A 22,141-nucleotide genomic window follows, 5' to 3' on the forward strand; every position below is an offset into this window, starting at 1 on the left:
TGTCTTGACAATAACAGTACATAAACTTGGACTACTGATTTAGGACATCTCCTACATTAGATACAATAAACACCTACTCAAATGCTTTTACCTATAGCTCTAGTTCAACAAGTAAATACAATCTTTAATTAGAGAGCTTGTAACAGCCATTATAAAAGCTTTTACTTCAATTTTTATTAAAAATTCTATTTGTAATTAACCTGTGTTTTATAATTCTCCTGGTAAATATGATTTAAAAGACACTCTCCAAAATTACAGAGAACGTAGTCATTTGTTAATATTGTATGTTCTTAATTGGTTGATACAAGGCAATTTACTGATACTTAAAGCACATTTATCCTTTTTTTCCACTATGGCCTAGAGTAAAAAATATATTTCCACACTCCAACCCATATCACATGTATATGCATAATACGCATTTATACACAACACATAATTCAGAAGCAAACTTACTCATGCTCTACTTTCTATCCTTTCCTATTAAAAATGAAAGATGCTGCCCCTAGACCAACTACATTAATTTCAGGACTCACTGCTAGACGTGTAAACCTGCAGCTTGAAGCTCACCAAGATAAGGACAGTGTTCAACACATCCTTTTGCCAACCCTTTACCAAGGGTAACACTTTCCAGCAATCACATCTCTCATTAAGTCTTGACTGGGGAGGTGGGGGTAGGAGGAAGGATGGGATCTTAGACTCTGAGTTATCCTCTAACACGGCCTCCCCACCACCAATGTGATGTGGGTTAAGAATTTCACAAAGAACCACACATTCAGACATAAATAATAGTTTCTTTGCTGCTGTTTCCTAAAACTAAAAATAGATCCACAAACATAATGGACATACGTGCCGTATCAATAAATCTAAAGTTAATAATGCATTCTTACTATAATGAGTTCTTACTGTATTTAAATGAAGACATAATCCTGATTCATTCAATTTTTACTAAATATACTCAGAGGAGTTGTCACCTGGAACAGATCCCAGCAACACATGAATGGATCCATAATCTTCCTCAGATGCAGAGGGGCCAGTGGCTAAAGGAGAAATAGGCTAGGTAGGAGAGGGTACTTATAGGACAGGTTATATTTTTTCTGCAACTACTAAAAATTTATACATTTTTACAGTTTTCTTTCTTCACCTTTAAAATACAGAAAATGTTAATGATAAAGGCTAAAAACTATCTTGTATAATGCTTTACATAATTTAATTTAAAAATTTTGTTTATACAAGAAAACAATGCAAAAATGTCTCATTTTCATCATTCACAAATAATTATTTAAAAAGTCTCTTTATTTGTGAAACATAATCTGAAACCACTGAGCAAAAAAAAAAAAAAAAGTCAGGGTTTTTGGAAGACTGGATAACTAAAAACAAATAACTTATAAAAATGAAATGATCTTCAAAATAAGCATTCACAGTAAGTCCCTGCTCTCTGACCATTTTTCACCCTATGCTGAAGTGTTAGGGCCTCGCTCACAATCTCAGAGGCTTCAGTACTAACCCTCAAGAGTTTTGAGATCTATCTAGTACATTCCAAGTTTGGGGACCAGCCCACTAAATTGCTAGGATTTGGTTCACCAAATGCTGTGTATTTTTTACTATACTGAATGCCTGCCCTGTGTCAGGCACAATGGGAAGAGCTACAGAGACAAAGGAAACAGAATGGTTCTCCCAGAGGGGCTCCCAGTTTATCACATTCTTTAAATAATCATTTTAATATCAATTTAATGGTAAATAAGACCCAAGCTCCCCTGAGTGGTTACCAAGAATCTTTGTGATCTAGTTACCTTCTCTGCCCTTCCCCACTTGCATTCTTTCTTCAGGCTCAGCCACAGTGAAGTTCAGGCTACACCAGACCCCTAGGACTTAACAGCCACTCTGTCAGTTTCCCCAAGGCCCCTCCCACACCATCCCTGCTGTGTGTGGCCTCCTTTCAAAATGTGGCTTCCCTGGGAAACCTTCCCCACCACCCTCGTCAGAGCCGTCTCTCCCTTCTCTCTGCACCACTAAACCTTGTGCACAGTGCCGTTTCTCCATAGCTACGTATCTATGATCGTTAGTAATGATGGCAAAGAGATGGAGCTGCGTGGCTTACTGATCATATAAACAGGGTAATAACCAGCCAAGTGACACAGAAGCATGGATGCACTCTGAAAAAGAGAAAAAGGAGCACAGACACATAAACTGAAAACTGGACTGGGTGGTTTCACTTAAAAATCTAGCATTTTAACATCTTTAACATTATTAATGATTTCAACATTTGGGAAACCATATCAGCACACTGAAAGCACTCGAATTAGTAACTATTATGCCACTCAATTTATGAAAGATTTAAATTATTTCTCCCTTAATTCTATTAGCTCATCCTTCCCTCTTGCTGTTCTGCTAGACACCACACGGCCTCTGCTCTCACACCCATAGATTCTTCCTCTTCATTTAGCTTTAAAAACACAAATTGGTAAAATTTTATAAAGTAGATCCTAATGAACTGTAAAAGGCACCTCTGTTTACTGAAAGAGGTACCATCTGATTGAAAAAAGATCACCATATGTGACTGTACTATTTTTACTACTGAATAAAGCATAATTCCTACTTCCTCTCATTATACGTCAGCACAAGCTCCTTACTCTTACTGTGAACTGCTAGAGCTATTTCAATACCACTAAATATATGACAATGGCACAATGCTAAAATTATACCCAGTACACACAACCATTTACACATGCTCTTCTAAATGAAGATTATCCCCAGTCTTTGCTGCTAAGTGAACTAAATAAACCTGTCTTCGCAAGCCATTTTAACCTACAAGTTGCACATCTCAAATACCTCCAGACCTGCCTATGACTTTGAGGGAGATGACACCCGACAATAATGCTGACAATGACAGTCTAAACCACCACACTTCATGCTGAAGAACACTGCTGTAGTAAGTGAAAAAAATCAGACTCAATTCCATGGTAATGAATTTGAAAATCATGATGAACTAGTAAACATTCTAGAAAAATACACAATTCCCAAATTGATCCAGGAAGAGGAAAACTTGACCAGAATAGCCACCACTGATAAAACTGAGGAAGTACCAGAGAGCAACATAAAATTCACTTTTTTAAAGGTTCCAGGCCCAGTTTCACTTTCAAACTGTTTCAAACTTTTAAGAAGAAAGCATGTTCAAAACTGCTCCAGAAGGCAGCATGACACTGGTGTTCTAAATCATGTTACAAAGCTGGCATGACCCTGACATGAAAACCCAAGGGGCAGAAAAACCAACACGACAGACAAGTCTTATCTGAGTATGGATTTAACAATCTATATCAAGAAGCATGTTCACAGAAAATAAGGATGCAAAGCTATTTCAATATTCAGAAGCAAGTTATTATAATTTATAATAGCAAACAAGGGAGGGGGGTAAAGGTAGTTTAAATAATGTCCCAAAATGTACTTGATGAAATCACATTTATCTTTAGTGTTTAAAAAAACCTTCAATACTGAATAGGAAAGGATGTTCTTCATCATATTAACCAAATGTTATTCTAATAAATACCCCCAAAGAAAGAAATTAGCCAATGACCTTGTTGGCTGTCCCCTACAGCTCCTGTCTCCGCCACCCCCACTCTATTCCCATCCCTCACCCCCATCGCTACCCCGGCCCCAGCAGCACTCCTCACAGCTCTGAGAACCTGCCTGGTCTCCTCATTACACTGGATCTCACTCAGCAGATGGCACAGATGCCCGGATCACTGGCCCCTTGACACACAGCTGTCCAATAAATGAACCACTATTGCAATATTACTGCAGCATTTATGTCAATAATAACTTGGGGGAAATTTTACATGTAAAACATTAGGTGACTGGAGAAGCAGAAAATTAAATACTTGCATACAACAGGATATTATTTAACCATCAACATTCTAAACATTTTGTGCCACAAAGAGGAATATGTACATATGAACAGACATACACACACACAGATATATATATATACTAATAGGTCTATGAAGAAGGAAGCCAAAATGTAAGTGGCTATTGGAGAGTAGTACATTAATAGATTTCATGTTAGCATTTACATTTACTGATTTACCTATAATGAATATTTTAATATAAAAAATTATTTAAACTCAATAAAAATAAACCCTAACAATGTGCTAAAATTATCTTTTTAAAAAATGTTAGCTATTAATTCTAAAGACCAAATTTCCAGATCAAATGAAAGATTACAGGACAACTCCTAAAACATGAAAACATTAATACTCATGGTTTGTTCAATCCAAATGTATTTATTAGCCCCTGAGTGCCAGCACTAAGGATACTCAAAGACGAACAATCCCAACATCCTGCTTGGAGGAACTCAGGTAAGTAAACAAGCAGTTCCTACCCACGTGGTGACCCTGTGACCCCGTATCCAGAGAGTGCAGGGCATTCAACAGGGGAGCGCTGGGGCTCGGACAGGCAGAGCAGCAGGAAACAAGAGTTTGCAGAGAACTCAAAGCAGTTTGGATACATAAATCTAGAGAGAGCAGGTCGAGAGATACACAATTTGGGAGTCACCTTCTTATCATACATAACTGGTAGTAAAACCATACCACTGAGTTGGTAGAAGCAAAAATATAATTTTTCTATGAAGCAATTTGACCACAGGTATTAAGATCTTTGAAAACCATCTCCATCCTATAAACACATTTAGAAATCTATGCCGAGACTATGAAAAGAGTAAGACACGTGTAAGAGGCCACAGAGACTGGTGAAAATAAGGCAAAGTCATTGATGGGGATGACAGAGCTGATCAATTTTAAGGACAAATAAAAGCCCTGTTGAACGGCAACTACGCATCTGTAAATGTGGAAACCCAAGCACCTCTGGTGGTTCCAATATGCACAGCAGTGTCATTATAAACGATTTGATGATCGTTTATATCCCCTAAAACAGCAGAACCCAACCTTTGCTGCAACCCAACCTTTGCTAACAAAGTTTGACAACTGGATGAAGAAGTGGAGAAGGGTCTGGGTGCAGTGGCTCACGCCTGTAATCTCAGCATTTTCGGAGGCTGAGGTGGGAGGAGGATTGCTTAAGCCTAGGAATTCAAGAGCAAGAGTGAGACCCTATGTCTACAAAAAATAGAAAAAGTAGCCAGGTGTGGTGGTGCGCACCTGTAGTCCCAGCTACTTGGGAGGCTGAGGCAGGAGGATTGCTTGAGCCCAGGAGTTTGAGATTGCTGTGAGCTATGATGACACCACTGCCTAGCCCAGGGCAACACAATGAGACCCTGTCTCAAAAAAAAAAAAAAAAAGAAAGAAACAAACAGAAGAAGTGAAGAAGGGATGGAAGATTTGTTTTTCCAGGAGGAAAGACAAAGAATTCAGCAAGATGAAGGTGCTACAGAATAGCAGAGAGTACTGCATGTGATCGACCAAACATTTAGGAGGGTAGAGGCTAGACAGCAAGTGAGAAAGGGGACTTAGGTACCAAGAGCAGAGGGCTAAACAGGAGGGGAGCCAGGAGTCTCAGGGCCCCAGAAATGGAGGGGGCTGCAGGTTGTGATCAATTTCTAATAAAGGGTTCAGGGATTTTAAAAAGATCCAGAGTGGTTGTGGATAAAGTAGGGTTGAGATAAAGGTTAACTGGACATGAACAATGTCTATCCTAGTATGATAATGAGTTAGGGAACAGCAAACACAGCGAGGAAAAAAACATCCCATAATAAAATTTAAAATGTGAAGTGCCTAACCTTGCTCTACTTTTATGGCCTGCCCTTTGCAAAATTGTTAGCATATTCTTTTCAGAAAGCATGTTTCCATTGTGATACTGAGAAAAACTTGAAAAAGTTCAAAGAAAAAAGGAGATATCAGGTCCATTATGTTTTTAAAATCATGGATCATCTATGCTATGTTTCTTCTTTAAGAAAATCATCTTGATATCAAAATTGACCATGAAAATAATAAAATGTACGTAGACATGCCACAAATGTGTTACACTGAGCCATCTAAGACTGAAATTGTTTTTGTCCCTTAATAATATATTCATTCATGCTGCATGTATCAATCCCCTGGTTTCACTTGGCAGCCTTGAACAGCACAGCTGAGAACTGTGTGAGAACACTGTTACTAAACTGCGCTTTTAATGGTGGGGGAAAGAAGTTCCCCCTTCTATTAAATATCTTTTTACTCCTAGAAGATACTAAAATGACTACTGGCTTTTATGTCTGAGTACACATTTCCTAAGAAGTAAAAAGCAAAGCAAACTCTCAAAGTCTCCATCCTCAAACCTCACACCATTTTGGAGCCCACAGGAGCCCAGGCAAGGGGTTGAGCTCCAAGTTGAGAAGCTCCTTCAATAGCCGCTTATCAAAGCAACGCAGCCCGAGGACAACTCGCTTAGTGCCTACCCTGCGGCTTTTGGTTTGATGATCGTTTACATCCCTAAAACAGCAGAACCCAACCTTTGCTGCAAATGCAAGTCACTTAATATTAGAGCCATTTAAAAAATCTTGATACTGAGGCTGCACCCCATACCAATTAAAGCAGCATTTTAAAAAGTATGCCAGGTGATTCCAACATGCAGCCAACCTTGAGAATCAATGCTCTGTAAATTATAGATATTATCAGGTCAAGATTCAAAATTGTATGAAATGTGCATAGTCAGGGGAGAAAAGTCTTATCAAGCACCTCTTCACAGCAACATTTATCTAGTACCAGGGGCAGCAGCAGCAACATCATCCATCTGCCTTATCAAAGGAGCAGCTGACGCTGGTGAATACTAAAAAGATAAGGGAGGGAAAGTTCAATGTACACTTCATGGCTGAGAATGCCCAATTAAATTATACTTCTAAAATACAAAATGAAAGCACGTGTTCTTAGTATTATACCAAAAATAAATCTAATAATTATTACTAATGTCAGCCCTAAACTAGAAAATATTTCTAGCTAAAAATTCAATGTTTGAAAATACAAGAACTATTTAAACATAATAAACTATTGTTATGAAGATGCTGAAAATTGACAAGTTTTCTAACACACATTTCTAATGATATAGTTTTCCAATAATCACAACAAATACGTTGCCCATTGTGGGTTGGATATTATTATTAGCATATGTATGACAATATTGGTTTCCTCTTCCCACTTGATGATTTCTGATGTAGCCAACAGAAGGAGGTAGTCATGGTAACTATGGTGGGAGAGAAAGGAATGCAAAGACTGAACATTCTTACCCTGAGAGATCAAACGCCAGGGTCCACTGACCTTGGGCTACGAACCTAGTAATGGATTCACGTGTGTGAGAATCTGCATGTGTGTGCCCCCGTGCATGTCAATACATGCACACACGTGCACACACATGCACACACACATACATACACACCCTGATTTGGGAGCTAAGGATGCAGATATACAGATGGTTGGGAGAGATCCAGGAGGTGTGGATCTTGAAGACTAAAAAAAGTCCCCAGCATGTCCCTCCAGCTTCTCAGGCTGGCTACTGCCCCACCTCTTGTCAGCAAATATTACATCCATTCTTCCCCATAATAAATTTTAAGAGGCTTTCTTATTTTAAAAAAAGGCGGGGGGGGCGGATTTAGATACAAGGTGTTGCTATTCTGTATCTTGTAAAATACAGACACTCAGCTTCGTGAACCCCGGCTGCCACCAGCCTCCCCAGGCCTCCTGCTCCTCGTGGAGCAGCCCGCGCCTCCCCTGCACCCTGCTCACGCTCACTCTCGGAAACAGTCCCGTGTGCTCACAGCACACAGGCAGCCGTGAGAACTGCCCTGTGGGCTGGGGCAAAGCGTATTTTGATATTTCAGATTTCTGGTTCCGCTGGAACAAGACACGGTCTGAGGAAAGGCTGGACTGTGGGCACTGGGGGACGGGTCGGGGCACAGGCACGGAGGCGCCACTCTGATTGCTCAGGCCAAGCCCACAGAAACACAACACTCTGACTCTCTCATGCTTTCCTACACGTTCAATTACAATTTAGTAACTTTTTGGCCAAATCAACACTGCACAGCATCTTTCACAGCCCTCGCTTCTCCCAGCACTGCCTGCAGGGTACTCATGCTACAGCCAGTATTCACAGCTACCCCATGAACCTGCCATATTACACCTCTTCGTCATCTTCTTACCTAAATTATGTGTCTTCCTTTGTAATCCTTCTCAGAGTCAGTAATTCTCTGTGGGGGGCAACAGCAAGACAGGGCCTCTTTACCAACACGGCCTACGGCACTGGAACACCCTCCGCGCTCTCACTTACCACAGACGCCAATAAATCCACATCCCCGGAGAAGTGAAAAAGGGCAGGATGAAGATTAGAAATGAGAGAGTCAAAGAAAAGAAATGGTGCAGATAATTCTCTTTTGGACAAGAAGAGAAGTAAAGACTGGAAAGGGAAGAACGCAACTACATTTCTTCTAGAACTCTAACTGAATGAGGTGTCAGTTTGAGGTAAATAATACTCTGATATCTCAGTTTTCTGCAACAGACCCGGCAAAAGGCTAACACTTAGGACCTCCCAGCCCCCAGGCACGAGATTCATCACCCGGCGTGGCCCCCTCAGCCAGTGGACACCCAGCCCTGCCCTCCCCAGTACATTTGGCACATTTGCTGAAGAGGCTCCTTTCAGGGAGCTCTCACTTCCCCATCACAAGCTAGGAAAAGTGACAGGGGCAGGTGCTTTCTGCCTCGCAGGCCAAGGACTTCAGAGCACCCTACGCAGGCTCCCACATCACGACAGCACCCACCTAGCACCTTGAGTTGGAACACTGGAACAAACTGTCCCTCTGGACACAATGGCACTGTTACCAGGCATTACAATAACAACATGAGCTCTGTATTACCAGTTACAATGAAGTTAGGGACATTAAAAATTAAACATCTTTTGTGGGCAAGGCTGAAAACCTAATCAAACACAACACATTATTACGGAGGGCAAATGTGGTCTGAGCACCAAACTATAGATTTACAACTGAGTTTTTGTTACCTAATCCATTTATAATTGGCACCTGATTGCATGTGACTCTGGTTCACAATGCCTCAGATAATTCGCTTAGGGAGAAAATCTATACATCAGTAGGAGAAACATTTGGGCTTCTCGTGGCGCTTCACATGTTGTGGTTTAGGGCAGCGGTCCCCAACCTTTTTGGCACCAGGGACCGGTTTCATGGAAGACAGTTTTTCCACGGACCAGGGATGGGGGGTGGGGTGTCGTGGGTGGGAGGAGGGTGGTGTGGAGCTCAGGCGGTGATGCACGGCCCATTTCCTAATAGGCCACGGAGCAGTACCAGGCCATGGCCCGGGGCTTGGGGACCACAGGTTCAGGGAGTTCAAGACTTGGCCTCCTACTTGATACACAGCATCCCTTCAGCAAGATTATCTCTGTGGAAGACTCTAGGTAATCCATGCTCATATCACAGAGAGTCTGAAAAGGCCTCTCTCTGTGTGATGTTAAGCAGCTGACTGCACTGTAATTTAAAAAGAAACAAGAATTTTCCTTCCTTGAGCCCCTACCACAAATTAAGCATACACAATACACACGTTATCTACTGTACAGCTATGGGCATCTGATATGGTTTGAATGTTTTCGTCCCCTCCAAACTTCACGTGTTGGAAACTTAATCCACACGGCAACAGTGTTTCGAGGTGGGACCCAATGGGAGGTGTTGAGGTCAGGAGGGCTCCCCACTCATGAATGGAGTAGCAGCACTATGGAAAGGGCTTGCTGGAGTGGGTTCTGTCTTCTGTTCTCCTGCCATGTGAGCACTCGGCAAGGAGGCCCTCACCAGATGCTGGTGCCTTGATTTTGGACTTCCAGCCTCCAGAACTGTGAAGAATAAATTTCTGTTCCTTATAAATTACCCGGTCTCAGGTCATCTGTTATAGCAGCACAAACAGAATAAAACAGCATCCTCAAAGTTGTCTTTAAAGTAAGTTTATCTTATTTTGAATTATTTTTTCTTGTTAATTTTTATTTCAAAGAACATCCCATATTTCAAATCTGCAAACATGTGTTTAGTGACCCATAAGTCAAAGCCATAAATAGAGATATGTTGGGTAACAAATGTGCACTCAAATATAATCTAATGATATGATCTAATGATTCTTCTAATGAAGACTATCTGCAAACGTAAAAGCAACCAGTCAAAACAATTTGTAATGAAATATATTTATATACAAAGACCAATGGCAGAAACTTTACGGGACGACTAACTCAGTTTCTTTGATAAATAATTTGCAAAGAAACAAGGAGAGAATTGGAAAGCCTTCCCATAGATCAGAAGAACATAAAAGATACATAACTTATAAAAAAATGCAGAACTTATTTGTCCTGATTCTAACGAAATGCTTAAAAAATCATGACATTGGAAACAACTGGAAATTCAAACACTGATAGGATATTTGACCACATTAAGGAATTACTTTTTTGGCTTTATAAAGGTATGGTGATTATGTGAAAAGATATTCCTTATCTTTTAGAGCTGACATAATGAAAACAAATGAATAAAATGATCTCTGAGGTTGGCTTTAAAACAAGAAGGGCGACGTGGCCAGGAGAGTAAACACAACCTAGCTGACTGGCTATCAGCTGCTAATTACGGAAGCTGGATGACAGGCAAACAGAGGTTTATTATACTATTTTATTTTGTAATCATTTAAAAACTTTCACAATCAAAGTTTAAAAAAGAAACAAATACGGAGCCCAATCTGAAATTTTTTAAAAAATTAAATGATTTTTAAAGTAGTATTCATGTGTTGTTAGAGTGTTGTTGTTATGTGTTAGGGAAGAAATGACATAACAGTGTAAGGTGAGTGAGGCCAGCATACAGTGGGCATTCAATAAAGGTCACTCCCCTAACAATACTCTGAGCCAAAAGGAAATGAAATAATTTCTGAACTACCACTAGGAGTCAGGTTTGTATACACCAAAGGTGGAAAGGGTAACAAAAAGAATAGAAAACAATTTCTAGAAGTGTGATATCCAGTGTTCTTAATTCCTTTGGGGGGGTTGGGAGTGGAGCATCACAGATCCCCTTTAAGAATTGGAGATTGGAAAACTTTCAAGATACAAAGTTAATTAAATAAAAAAAGCAAAACCCAAAGAAACAACATATATAGTATATTTTCACTGGGGCAGGGGGGAGAGTATAAAAGGATTCACAAGTCACTGCTACTAGTGTCTGTCACTCCTAGGAAATGGTGATTGGGTGACAAAGACACAGTTCATTGTACTTTTTTAATATCTTTTCTGTTTGAATTAGTTAACTTCATGAGATTTAACTTTAGTTTTTGAAATTTAAACAACACATGATAGAAGAAGAATATGGTATTTTGACTACCCAAATGTGCCAATGTTAACATATTGTCCCATTAGTTTCCAGGTTATTTTTCATGTTTGTGTATGTATATCCATATATATATAAACACACATATACATTTTAAAATAAAAAGACATAAGAAACAAATGGATATGCTGTTCTTTTTTGTTTTTAATTTAGAACATCTCCATCCTACTATAGTACTGATTGCTGATTGATCACTTTTTCAATCTAAAAAAGTGCTAACTTTTAAAGAAAACGAAATTTCCAAATATCTCCATTAAAAAAAAAACTTATGACCAGTGTACAGCCTCTCCCAAGAAGTGAGACAGACGCACACACAGACACACACTCTTTTGCATATCATTTCAAGGACTGCGGCAATCTATGGAGACCCCTAAACCCAGGGCAAGAACCTCTGATATAGACCTACACTACTCTATCAGTATTCTTACATGTTGAATGAGGATTCAAAGGTGCATTTTTACCGTGCTATTAAACATTCACTTTTTTGTTTGCTTTCATTTTTTCAGTGGTTAAATTTCTCCCCAAATAATATAACAATATAGCTCTTACTAGTACAAACTATTTTTATTTAGCCACATGAAAAAATGATGGGGGAAAAAAGGTAATTGAAATATATAATCCATAACTTTTCTTAACACATTAACAGCCATATAAGCTGTATTTAACTCATGCTAGTTTTGACCCTGGGGCCTTGTGAAGAATATGTAACTCACTCGCACGTCTCTTTAGCTTGGAAGCTGTGTGAACTATTTTTCAAGTTGCATATAACTCGCACACAGAAAACAATAAAAAAATAACAAATTTTTCATTAAATTAGAAAGGATCATTTTGTTTTCGAAGTTCTTATTCTATTTTCGTAATAAAACATCGTGGCCCCAAGGAAAAAAAGTTTTTCCAGTGTGGCAGTCAATGTGTTAGTTTACTAGTCCAACTATTTTTAACATCTCTTTACGGAGTAGAAGAGAGTAGATAGGAAAGAAAAAATTACTGAAATCAGTGCATCAGGCTTGACATAAGTATACCTCATCTCAAACTCAGAACCGACCACGTGCCAAGCTTTGAGTGAAATAGTGCCCTCCCTTCAGAACCGAGGCTTCAGAGGAGATGAAAATAGCATCAAATAAAATGTATTAATACATAAGTATCTATAATATACAGTAAACAGTGACAACTTCTATAATAGCACAAATAAGAAAAAACAATGAAGTACGGCTCTCAAGATAGATGCCTGCTTCACTCAACCCACTTTTGTTCATAACAGCAGGGCAATGGAGAGTTCAGAGTGCAGGAATCTCTCACCACCTCACCTACAACTACTGCCAGCCAACCAAGGATGGCCAAATTCGTGAAGCAAAAGGATCCAAGCACTGTCTTTTTCCTTCATCGGCCAGCTCAGAAGGCTTCACAGAGTCTCTTCACTCTTCAGAGAACTATCTGTTTAAAATTATGAAAATCTGGATAGTAAAGGTTCCACAAGAATTTCATATCTACTCATTTAAGACTCAGGCATCTAGTCCTGGCAGAGTAGCCTATGTGAGACTAACTCTTCTACCAATAACAATAAAATTGGGGACAAAGAATTTTTTAAAAAAATGAAGGTACTATAAGTGACAGAAAGCCAGCAGAAACTTGATGGACTGACCCTTAAGGGATGAGAAGCAAAGGAGATGAGAACACGTTTAAATGGCCTTTCTGCCCAAGGGAAATAACCAGTCCACAGAGTACACTCCTCAGGCAGAAAGCAGTATTGCCGAGCTGAGGAGACAGAGATGGAGTCTCAGCTGCTAGAACCGCTGGAAATTGAGGGGAGAAATCCCAGAAAAGAGGGAGCCTCAGAGGGGGAGCCTAGAATCTATAGATAAAACTCTCAAATCCTTGGCTATCTTCTGAACTCCCTGTGTGGAGGATAAGACTCCAAGGCACCCAGAAGAGCAGCCCAAAGGGAGGCTGCAAGAACTAAGCAAAACATCAGCAGCTACCCAATGCAGGGACAAAAAATTTGGAATTCAAGTCCTGTCAAGATAGAGTGGCCAAACACCTTGTATTTCCAGTGAAATCTCAGAAGACCATGCTTTCGGATTAACAGCACATCCCAGAATAGGGACAAAGAAAACAGATCTACCCTATATAGCCATAAACCAAGCCTCCACCAGTTTAAAAGATAATCTGTTAGTAATTTAACTGCTAGTGAGAAAAAAACTTGATAATCTTCAGATAAAGATAAAAGAATACAGAGCCTCCAAAACCTATCATCCACATTGTTCTCTATATGATAAAAAATTACTAGGCATGCAAATCACACAAATGTGACACAAAGAAAGCAATAAAAAGAATTAGACCTACAGATGACAAAGATGTTGAAAAACAGCAAACAAGGACAGTGAAATAACTATAATACATAGGAGAGAATTTACAGAAAAAAGGATGGATATAGTAAAAGATGAGGAGTAGAGGAATTCCAAAAGAGATATAAAGTCTAAAAAGAATAAAAATACTGTAACAGGATAGTACAATATCTGAAATAAAAATTCACTGGGTGAGAACAACAACAGATGGGGCACTGCAGAAGAAAAGATTAATGAACTTGAAGACAGGTCAACAGAAATTATCCAAACTGAAACAGAGAGAGAAAAGGCTGGAAGAAATGAACATAGTCTCAATGAACTGTAGAACAGTATCAAATAATCTAACACAGATGTAACCAAAGCCCCAGAAGGAGAAGAGAGATAGACTTGAGAAGAAAGAAGAAATAATGGCTGAATTTTTCCCAAATTTGACTAAAAACATTGACCTACAGATGCAGGAAGCTCAGTGAACCCCAAGGATGATGAATACAAAGGATATTATACATACACATGTCATCCACCATGGAACTGCAAAATCAGAGAAGAACATGCATGAGGAAGGGGGCATAGGAGTGAGTATGAATGGAGGAGGAAAAGGGATGGGGGCAGAGAGGGCAACAGAATTTTTAAATACTAAAGAGAAAAAAATGTCAAATTAGAATTCTATATCTAGCAAAATTATCCTTCAAAATTGAAACAAAATGAAGATATTTTCAGACAGACAGAATTTGAAAAAATTTCTTACCAATATTATAAGTAATGCTAAAAGGGGCTGATTCAGGCTGAAAGGAAATTATAACACGAAAATTTGTATCTATAGCAGGGGCCAGCAAATTACGGCCCACTGGGCAAATTTAGCCCATAGCTGTTTTTATAAGGCCTGTATATTATGTTTTAATGAAAAAACAAAAACAAAGAAACAAACAGAAAAGAAGCAGAAGAAGAAGTGACAGAGGCTGTAGACTGCATGAGGCCCACAAAGCCTAAAATATTTACTATCTGGTCCTTTACAAAAAAAGTTTGCCAATCCCTGATTTATAAGAAGAAAGCAGAGAAAGAGGGAAGGCAAATATAGTACCACATTTTTCTTTTTTACAATTCTTTAAAAGACAAATGACTGCCTAAAGCAAAAATAATGACAAAGAATTAAACAGTTTTTAGTATATGTATAAACAAAATATATGACAAAAAATTAACCTTCAAAAAATTATACCTTCAAGCCTACGGCCAGCCTGTAAATAATGAACTAATACCCTGAATCTTAGTAACATCACATTATTTCACATTACTTCACATAAGTCTTAAAACACTAGACTGAAATTATTTTAAAAAAAACCACAAAACTGAAATAAAACAGATGGTTTGTTCCCAATCTCTTTTCTAATACACATTACAAACAGCAAGCATATTATCAGCTATGAAAATCTTTTGGAAAACTGAAAACACCTTCTCTGTTTAAAGTGCTTTAAAAGATTATTAATTTATTCCCTTTCATTCTATTAAATATTGGCAGAGTCTGAGAGTTGATGTAAACTCTAGAAGAAGAAAAGCTTCTGGGAGGAAAGAACATGAAGAAAGGTAAAAAATAGGAACAGGTATACAGTATTTGGGGAACAAGGGTGCATGACAGAAAGTAAACATGCAGGGTGACAGGAGTGTGTTAAGGAGTTAGCATATCAAGACAGTAATCAGAGGTTCCAGCTTGGAGGCTGGAGGGATGATGACACCAACTCACCCACTGTCAAGGCAGGTGACCTGCTTTCAGCACTGTATATCCAGCAGCTCACATAACATACACACATAACTGAGGAAGTGTTTGGAATCAACAGATTTAACTACTAAATGAACAAATGAACGAAGAGCCAGAAATGGTATGTTAGAAGGATAGGAAGCCAATGTGTAGGCATGACCATGAGTTTGGAACATGAGACTGAGGGGTGGGGACTTATTCCAGGAGAGAGATGCTTCAAAGAAAAGCTGAAACAGAACACATTGGGCTGGTCAAGGCTGGACATACGGATTCTGATTTGGAATTCAGAGTCTAGACTCCTTATTTATTTTAACAGATACTGGTTTATGTTTTACCATGTTTGGTCACTAGAGAAAACTGAAAGTGCTTTGTTCTCACTCTATTTCAAATGTGTATTCTGGAGATAAAATTAGTATGAGTAAGAAAATTAAAAATCAGCAAGACAACAAAGATACTGACCAGATAGACGGGAAAAAATGGTAACCTAAAATCATGCAGGAGGTTTGAGTGTAGCCACGTTTTATAAATGGTCAGGTCACTAGCAGATGTTCTCCTACTGGTATGGCTTTTACTTTCAATTTAAGCTCAAAACTACAAGAATCTGGGTAATGACCTTTTGGAGTATGAGGATCCTAAATTTTTAAAACAACAAAGGTTCAAATCAATAAACAGTCATGTGCTCCACAATGATGCTTCAGTCAAAAATGGACCACATATGCGATGGTGGTCCCATAAGATGATGATGGAACTGAAAATTCTTACTGCATAGCACAATGTGTTACTCATGTGTTTGTGCTGATGCTGGTGTAAACAAACCTACTGCACTGCCAGTCATGTAAAAGTACAGCACATACAATTATGTACAGTACTTAAAACTTGGTAATGATAATAAATGACTATGTTACTGGTTTATGTAACTATACTATTGTTTTATAGTGTACTCCTTCTACTTATAAAAAAAGTTAACTGTAAAACAGCCCCAGGCAGGCCTTTCAGGAGATACTGTAGAAGAAGGCATTGTTATCACAGGAGATGACAGCTCCATGTATATTATTGCCCCTGAAGACCTTCTAGTGGGACAAGATATGGAGGTGGAAGACAGTGATATTGATGATCTTGACCCTGTGTGGGCCTCGGCTAATGTATGTGTTTGTGTCTTGGTTCTTAACAAAAAAGTTTAAAAAGTAAAAAAATAAAAATTTTAAAAATAGAAAAAAATGTATAGAATAAGAATATAAAGAAAGAAAATATTTGTTTAGCTATACAGCGCATTTGTTTTAAGCTAAGTGTTATTACCAAAGAGGCAAAATTTTAAAATTTATGTTTATAAAGTAAAAAAGTTACAGTAAGCTACAGTTAATTTATTACTGAAGAAACAAAATTTTTTTTATGAATTTAGTGTAGCCTAAGTACACAGTGCTCATAAAGTCTACAGTAGTGTACAGCAATGTCCTAGGCCTTTGCACGCACTCACTACTCACTCAATGACTCACCCAGAGCAACTTCCAGTCCTGCAAGCTCCACTCACAGGAAGAGTCCTATATAGGTGTATCATTTTTTACCTTGTATACTATATTTTTACTGTACCTTTTCTATGTTTAGATACACAAGTATGTACCATTGTGTGCCAGGTGCCTACAGTATTCAGTACAGTGACACGCTGTACAGGGTTGCAGCCCAGGGGCAGCAGGCTGTACCGTCTAGCCTCAGGAAGCAGTAGGCCACAGTAGGCCTGTCTGTGAGTACATGCCATGATGTTCACACAGTGACAAAATCACCTAATGATACATCTCTCAGGATGTATCCCTGTCAAGTGATGAATAACTGTATATTATATAATTCACTTTTTGTGTACATGTATACACATTTTAAAGGATGATAGTGTCATATCTGCATAAACATTTCTGGGCAAAAGTGACTAGAAATTGATATGGCTGATAATGAGGATAAAGAGCAGAGGCAAGAAAAGGGGAAAATGCTAATTTTTTATTACATATCTTTCTGTATTCGTTGATTTTTTTAAAAACTAAGTGCATGTATTACTCATATTGAAGAAGATGCATTATTTACTCATTTAAATATATAGGCAGGTATAACATATAAGTGCCTATGTATAACTATGGATAGCCAAATAAAAACTTACATGCCTCAATTCTCTAAAAGTACCTAAGTGCCCACTTGCTTACATGCTTAAAAATATTACATATATGTATATGTACATGCATATCTTTATATATTAGTGTATATGTCCATATATGAATATATAGGCATACTCTCAGATTCTTTTTTCCCCATATTCTCACTTAAACTCTATATATTATCCCATGCTTCCAAATTATTTGATGCCTGTTTTCTCCTTTCAAATTGGTATTTTAACATTTACTGAAAATAATACCATTATAATTATGACAAAACATTATTCTTTGCCCTTTACATTCCTTTAATTTAGTCAAAATGTTAGTCAGAATATTCTGAGGTCAGTTAAGAAGTCTGCTCCTTCGTCTCAAAATAACCCAATTTGCATCTTCCAAAGGGTAAACCCTCACCACTAAGAATCAGAAGTTAAGAGGGCATGAAAAATAAGTAGGTGATGGAAGGGAGAAAAATAAGATGAAAAAAATAGATACAGTCTAACAGTTTTAGTCATCAACTACGATCTGATTTTTATGCGGGGAATTGTAATCAATATAAACAAAACACCCTTACCTTTTATAGTTCATCAAGAACATGCTGGGGGCCCCAGATTTGTACCCCACAATGCATAATACCTTACGCTTGCTCTACAATTGCAGTTGTTCTCTTTTATTGTGAGTAACGACTCCTCACCAGACCACACGTGCCACGAGGGCAGAGCAGAGGCAGATGTCACTCACCTCTGCCTGCAGGACAGTGCTGGGCACACAGCAGCAAGGTGCCCAACAATCTTGACACTGGCATCACATAAATATGATACATCTTAACCAATACCATATAAGGCTACCCAAAAGCAGGCAAGAATTAAAATTTTATAACCACAAGAAAAATAGATCTTAAAAAAATCCAAGCTCAAAAACTTTAAAATTAACTACACTGTTTAAACAGCCCTATCTTTTCTGTAAAATAAATGGCTAAATGGCAAACTTCCTTTCAAGAACTCACAAGAAAAGTTCACAAATTTTTCATAGTTTCACAGAGATAAACAGGCATAGGTTAAATATAGAGCTATTTCCAATTACTAAATTTCTATGCTATAATTTTAAATGCAAATAATATTAACTACTAAGTGATACTTCATTAACAATAGAAAATGGTAAAAAAAAATGCAGAAATTTATAGGTGGTCAACTGAGTGATCCATAATGTTAATGGTTAATCATTAATTTAAAAGTTAGCTTTTTAATACACACTCAGAGATAAATTTCTTAAACTGATCTTCCAATGACTACTACTTACAAAACACATTACCAAAGCTGCTGATTAACATACATATGAAATTATATTTTAGGAAAATCCACATTATTGTTCAAAGTCATTAGTCTAAATAATCAAATAACAGTTCCCACATTTTGTGTGTGTATTATATATATATATATATATATATATATATATATATACAATGTGTGTATATAGCTTTGCTTAAAATATATCCACCATCTCATTATCTGTATACATGCATATGTTCTCTATTTGTCATCACTGTTATCTCGAAGTAACAACTCATAGAAGATGAGAGTAGTACATTTAAGTGGTTCTGAACAAATATTTATTGATAAAATTTACAATGCTTAATTATAATTCCCAATCTAAATCTTCATAATCCAGGCACTCAAAAAATTCATACACTTGGACAAATCATCACAACTGAAACAATAAATGAGTGTCATTTCTTTCACAGAGGAAGTGCTTGGCTAACTCCAACACTTCCAAGGACTCTGGCCAAAAATAACAGTAATTAGGCTTGTAACTTCATATGTATGGATCTGAACTAGTCAAACCAAAAATAGCTTTCTGATCATTTATCACTGCTATCATTTGCTTAAGAAGCTAACTGCATCACAGAGACCCAGATAGGCAAATCACAGTGAAAATACACTAAAATATAACTGGAATTAAGAAGACTTAAAGCTCTTTTCAGTTACTATACTATAGCACATAAGTGATATCCACTATGTAATTATTTTGGATAAACAGCAAGATTAACTATTTCTTAAACTCCCTTATATGTAAAGTGCATAGCAACACACAGAATTAGCACACATCTCAAAACTGATGGAGAGAGCACAAGTGATCTGTTGTAACCCATCATAAAAATCCCTCCTCCTGAATGAACAGCGCTGCCTTTTGGGGATGCCCACAGCACACTGCTTGCCTTCCTCCCACTGCTGCTTCAAGTTCATGGTGTTCCTTCTCCCAAGAGTTGCCTCCCCAGTGGTTCCCTTACACCTGCCTGGGAAGCCCACATCCCCCTTCCCTTACAGCCACATCTCCAGGGCCCTGCTGGGGGAAATCCATCAACAACAGCTGAAACCTAAGGGTCCCCTAGGTGCCGGGCACTGTTCTTAGGACTTGATGTATACTAACTATTCAATCCTCACACATCCCCCCACAAAAAACCTACCTGGGAGAAAGGGACCACCACCCTTGGTCTTCATTTTCCAGAGAAGCAAACTGTGGCACACCAAAGCAAACTTCAGAGAGCTGGTCAGGGGAAGCGTCAGGTTTGACCCCAGGCAGGCTGATTCTAGAAGGCGAACTTGTTAACACTGTGCTGTGCTACTTCTCTGCATTCTCTGTGTACGTCAAGAGGGCCTCCTGCCTGACCTGGCAACTCCTTACCTTTCACGTGTGAGCTTCAACTTCACATGCTTTTGAAGCCCTTCCCTGCACTCCTGACACCACTCCAGCATGCACCAGCAGCACCCTGCCTCCTCTTGTGTTAAGTGCGCTTGTGTGACATTGCTTGTTTCACGTCTGTATCACTCTCTACAACCTAACCCCAGGATCAGGATCTATCAGTTACTCTATTATACCAGGCCCCGACATTCATCTACACTGCACCAGTTTTCATGACAAGTTTGAATCCAAACTCTCAGAAACATCTACTAGTAATTCCAGAAAATAGTTTCTTGCCTTCCTACACATCGCACAGAACATTATTGATTCCATACTGTATACTATTTAATTGTATCCCATTTGTCCATTATTAGTTCTTTAGCCCTTAAATTATCTATGATGTGTGAATCTTTTTTCCATCTCTGATGTAAGCCGCCTGAAGATAGGAAAACCAATCCCCCCAGCACATGCACAGCCCAAGCAGCACAGTGCATGCTCAAATACGGCTGGATTCCTACCTGCTGGAGTGGAAGGACATATTGAAAATGTCTTGACTGCTTCATCAAAGCCCACTGGGAAGACTCAGGAAGGAAAATAAAATTGAAAACTTTATTTTCCCAGGTAAAATAAAGCAGCCAATGATTGGTCTAACTTACCAAAAGAAGTACAGTGGGCATGCATACGGGGCGGGAAACAGGAAATGAAAACACCACAAAGCTTAGGAAAGGTAACCTCTCCTCTTCCCTTTTTGCCTTCTCTTAGGCTACACCCAAGAAGCAACAGGCCTCAGTTCTGGCTCAAAAACTGAAGTTCCATTTTATCATGGTGGAAATCACAGACAAACACACTCAGATATACATGGTTTCACCAACATAATTTTGCAAAAAAAAGTTTCTATCACCATTGCTGAAGTAATTAGCATTAAAAGTGCCTTGCAATACAATCATTTAAACTGCAATTACAACTCTTGGTGATATGTCTTATTGCTATTAACAAAAAATTAAGTTCTGCTTATGATGAGCTTACTGAAATAACCCCAGAAAACAGCCTGTTGAGGTCATTTGCTGAGAAAGGGAAAAATTTCCTCAGGTTCCCTTGAATGCTGTGCCAAAGAAAGGGTGTAGAATGTTTAGTCCTTACCATTTGTAAAATGTACAGTAGATAAACTGCACCCACTGTAGGGATGCTCTGCTTCCAGAAATTTGTAAACTTCAAGATTGTGACTCAAAACCAAAATAATTATTTGGTGTCCAATAATTATTTACTTTACAAGTGGATGCACTGGAGAAAAAAGCTCTGGGGACAGGCCAGACACCTAGGTAGGCGTAGGCAGGAGCAAGAACCCAGGAGTAAGGAGTAATGTGTACCAAGACATGCTCCTTGCCAAAATTCGAGCTCTCTCGTGTCCCAAGATCACACCTAATCTGTAAAGCAAGACAAATCATGGAAATTTTAAATATGGGAGTCACTTGGCAGTCCCAGACTTAAGACCCAAGGTTGGCAATATTCATGAAGGTCTAGGACACTCTGTGATTTCTAACGTTGCTACCAAACACATGTGACTCGTGCATGGCCAAGCCGACACACAGGAGTTTTCATTTGGTTGGTGAGTCAGTCTAGCAGACTGCCCAGTACCCACTTCTCAAAACCTTCATTGTTATTTATTCCTTGCTGTCAGGAGTGTAATACTCTGGCAATCTCCAATTCCTCTGATTCTCCCTCCAAAAACCTCTCCAAGCTGTCCACCTGGGATACCCAGGTGCAAGCCCCACCGAGACTCTGGGACCTGCCCTCACTGCCTCCCTACCCATGCATAGCCATGCCTGCCAACAAAAGCCAGCCCCTCCCTGGCATTATTCTCTTAGAACACCTGTCTGGATCTTTTCCATCAGTGTCCTCATCTCAA

At 38.8% G+C, this 22,141-nt stretch overlaps 1 protein-coding gene and 1 long non-coding RNA gene across 7 annotated transcripts in view; both read right to left on the reverse strand.

The window, feature by feature from the left end:
- HIVEP1 (HIVEP zinc finger 1) overlaps nucleotides 1-22,141 on the reverse strand; it is a 147,155-nt gene that overhangs the window by 78,272 nt on the left and 46,742 nt on the right. The gene's annotated exons all lie outside the window — the stretch shown is intronic.
- The window catches only part of LOC123638264, a 52,225-nt gene continuing 36,772 nt past the window's right edge, over nucleotides 6,689-22,141 (reverse strand). The window contains exon 3 of the long non-coding RNA XR_006735264.1: nucleotides 6,689-6,753. This is a non-coding gene — a long non-coding RNA (uncharacterized LOC123638264). The remainder of the gene's footprint in view (nucleotides 6,754-22,141) is intronic.

Source organism: Lemur catta, chromosome 5 (genome assembly GCF_020740605.2).
Source record: "Lemur catta isolate mLemCat1 chromosome 5, mLemCat1.pri, whole genome shotgun sequence".
Taxonomy (NCBI): Eukaryota; Metazoa; Chordata; class Mammalia; order Primates; family Lemuridae; genus Lemur; species Lemur catta.